Genomic DNA, 4,079 nt, shown 5'->3' on the forward strand with positions numbered 1-4,079 from the left:
GAATTGCCGCATTTATCACAGTAGAATGTGATAAATTTTCAGTGTGTGTTTGGGTCAGTTTCTGGTAAAATTCTACTCCATTTGCTGTTCATGATCGTTACGGGTTGAATTGTGTCCCACAAAAGAGACACGTTAAAGTCCTTACCGCCAGTACTCAGAATGTGACTTTATTTGAAAATAGGGTCTTGGGCTCCTGGGTGGCTCAGTCGGTTAAGCGTCCAATTCTTGATTTTGGCTCAGGTCATGATTTCACAGTTTGTGAGTTTGCGCCCCGGGTCGGGCTCTGTGCTGACAGTGCGGAGCCTGCTTGGGATTCTCTCTCTCTCTCTCTCTCTCTCTTAAAAATAAATAAATAACTTAAAAAAAAAAGAAGATAGGGTCTTTACAGAGGAAATCAAGTTAAAATTCGGTCATGAGGGGCCCCTAATCCAATATAACTGGTGTCCATTTAAAAGGAGACATTTGGACACAGGACAAATGTGCACGAAGATATCTGCACACAAATGTGCGGGAAGATAGCTGTATGAAAAAGGAGGACTGGAATGATGCATTTCTAAGCCAGGGTGACAAAGATTGCCTGCAAATCACCAGAAGTCAGGAAAAGGCAAGGAAGGATCCTTTTCCCAACAGTGTTCAAAGGAGCATGGCCCTGCCCACGCTTTGATTTTAGACTAATAGTCTCCAGGACTGGAGACAATACATTTTTCCCAGTTCGTGGTATGTTGTTATGGCAGCCCTAGCAAACGAATATCCAATATAATACTCTAGTACCCAACTGTTTAATTATTATAGCTTTATAATATTTAAAAAGTACCTGGTCTTGTTAATCCCTGGGAGGATATATATTTTTTTAACTTAAAAAGGTACTATTTTAGTTATACTCATGTATGAAAAAAATTGGCCATACTATCATGTTTACATACACACCAATATTGGAAGCAGAATTCAATAATGAATCACTTTTAAATTTTATAAAGAACACACAAACATTAAAACACTGATTGGTTATAGAAAGCAGAGTGGAGAAAAAAGCACTAGCTATCATTTTCATTTTCATTAAAGAGCAGCACTCTCCGAGAAGAATCAAATCAATTAGCAATATTCATCTATATTGCAAAATAATATAGAAAAGGTAGTGGTTGTACTGATTTTATTACTTTTACTAAGCCATTTTACCTTCCTCACACTCAACGCAAAGAAATAAAGCAATATAAAGAAAAATACGTGCTCATGATTATCCACAATAAAAAATTCTGCAGGTCTGGGCATTTTATATAACGGGGAGCACTTAACGGCTCAAGTGGATCTAAGTACCATTTTGATTCTGACCCTCTGAATAGAAACTCATGCATATCTGGTGACTGGACTAACTCCATGGGAGCTGTGATGTACTGAACCCTTTCTGTGGTATCCCCAGATCTCACTAAATTAAGAAAAGACCCTACACAAGAAAAGATAACAATCTGTCCAGAAATGATATCTATGAGCTCTTTCTTTAGTGGAAGGTGGGGAAGGAGCCCTTTCTTGAGCATATGGATACAAGCATTGCCGTGTCTAAAGATTGTTGGATTGATATTGTGTCTGTTATAATGAAAATAAGGTGTACATCAAAACCACTGCCAGATTAAGAAACTTCCACAATGTGTCTCAATTCTTTGACAAATGGAGCAAGTTCCTTTTCTAGGCTGACGATGAGTCCTGTATTGGTGTTGCTGCTGGCTATGAAACTCACCACCAAAGGCAAACGATTGAATTGAACCATCTGGTAGGTGTTATAGTAACAGATAATAATACTTTTATTTTTTGAAAGTCCAAGTTTGCTTCCTTGGTCTGTTGCCAGGGCAAAAGTAGATAAGAAACCAGGTCTCAAGGCATGTTCTGGAGTATTATCATTGGCCACTTTAATAATAGGCTCTCCATCTCTATCTGACACAATGATAGCATGGAACCTTTCAATACTTGGTAATTTTTTCTACAGGAATCGCTTCAGGTCATCCGCCATGATGAACCCCTTTCTCTCACAGGATCAATCTCCACTCCTGGTTTTCTGGGTTGCCGTGTTCTCTCAGCTGTGAATTCAGGGACAGCTTCAAAAACCATCTCCCTGGGAGGGTACTTTTAAGATGGGAACGATTAGATCCAATGTAAGTGCTGAAGATTATAATCTAGAATATCATTTTATTTTATTTTTTTTAAGTTTGTTTATTTATTTTGAGAGAGAAAGAGTGAGAGAGAGAGAGAGAGAGAGAGAGAGAGAGAGAGAGCAGGGGAGGGGCAGAGAGAGAGGGAGAGAGAGAGAATCCCAGGCAGCTTCCGTGCTGTCAGTGCAGAGCCCGATGTGGGGCTTGATTCCATAAACTGTGAGATCATGACCTGAGCTGGGATCAAGAGTCAGATGCCTAACCAAGGGAGCCGTCCAGGCATCCCTAGAATATCATTTTAAAAATTAATTTTAATTGTTTAGAAAACTCATTGAAATATACTCTTGAAAGGGGTTCATTTTATTGCATGCTGATTGTTCCTCAATAAAGTTGATTAAAAAGGACTGTCGACAACATACACCAGAATGTATTATATATCACAATGTAGCAAATGAAAACCACCACCATTGTGCTTTTTAACGTATATTGTATGGTTTATGCAGACTGTGGACCAGAGCTCTGCATATATTTAAAATTCTTGTGGAAGTCTCACTGATTTGCAGGGCTGGGATGTTACACTAATATTTAGAAACAATTTAACCCAGCACTCATCTACTTGTCTAAAATTGTGCGAGTGAATACATTCTTATAACACATGTGTAGGCCATTGTCAAGTACAGATTGGGTGAGGCGTAGTCTTAGCTTAATAGATCAGCTGGGTAGAACAGCAGAACATAGAACATGCTGAGTGTGACTATATAATGTCATAGATCATTTCCATATTTAAGTTTTTGTTACAGTTCTGACTTTAGTAAGCAGAATGGCTTCAATATGGCAATGTAGGGCTCACAATATGGCTGTGCCTCCAGCAACAGCTAAAGTTTCATTAAAGCAATAGAAAGGTTACATTTGTACTGAACATTCAGTACAAAATAGATAGTTTTGAAGTATCTTGTGAATAGCCTCCAGAACAGGAACTGAGATTTCTAATTATTAAAAAATGTTGTTGAATGTTTCAAGATATATTTGAAAAGTATTCTGGTTTTGCAAAACAAGGAAGATTTAAATTGGCTGAAGATAGTGTTCATCAAATCCCTCCTAAGGTAACACTTCGTGATTAAGGAATCTGAATAACTGTTAGTGATTCATTGTCAGACCAAAAACTCCTGCTATCCCTCAAGCTCTGAGTCTGTTCCATTACACTGAGATAGGAAGGTGAGCTATCAAAACTCTTATGTATGCAACTATTTATGCATGTTAAGTGAGCTCTGGTAGCTATGGGTTTTGCCTACCTAGCACATTTCCCTTTCACTTCTTGTTCTGCTAACAGAAACCCTCTGCCCTGTGGGAAACCCATTCTTCATGCATGGGAGGGGCTGACCTCATATCCTAGCTCACCACCAACATGGCAACATGGCCCTAACCTGGCCAATAAGAGTTCCCCATTTCCCTGACCTGTAGTTATCCCTTCTGAAAAGGGCATGTGACCCAAGACTGCCTGATCAGGGCCTGTCCTTGAATTTTCTCCAGAACTTTAGGGGGAAAAACATTCTGTTTTCTTCTAGGATCATGAGCTTTAACTATAGTGTAAACCTAGAGCTACTGGGGCCATGTTTCCCTCCAGCTCAGAGAGTTCTCTGATGATAAAGTCTACCCGAGGCAGAGCAGGGCTGAGAGGTGAAGAGACTCTCACGGCTGAATCACCTAAAGCCCTTGACTCTTCTTTATGTGAGCTGAAAGAAATGCTCCCCTCCACTTTTATCCCCTTTGATCTAAGTTGAATGGAGTTTTTCTCATTTACCACATAAAGATTACTGACAAATTGTAATTGCCTGATTGTGGAAATCAGGATCTGGCACCTGTGCAGCACTAACAACAACAACAACAACAACAACAACAACAACAACAACAACAAAAATACAAAGAAAAAAATTAGAT

The 4,079-nt window shown here is 39.2% G+C and overlaps 1 pseudogene; it reads right to left on the reverse strand.

Moving 5' to 3' along the window:
- Nucleotides 1-1,624: 1,624 nt before the first annotated feature.
- Nucleotides 1,625-2,002, reverse strand: LOC124500995 (ragulator complex protein LAMTOR3-like; annotated as a pseudogene).
- Between the last annotated feature and the right edge of the window lie 2,077 nt (nt 2,003-4,079).

The sequence above is a fragment of the Lynx rufus genome, unplaced genomic scaffold (genome assembly GCF_022079265.1).
Source record: "Lynx rufus isolate CCGP_SWC_20201006 ecotype Redwood Valley unplaced genomic scaffold, mLynRuf1.p SCAF_7, whole genome shotgun sequence".
Taxonomy (NCBI): Eukaryota; Metazoa; Chordata; class Mammalia; order Carnivora; family Felidae; genus Lynx; species Lynx rufus.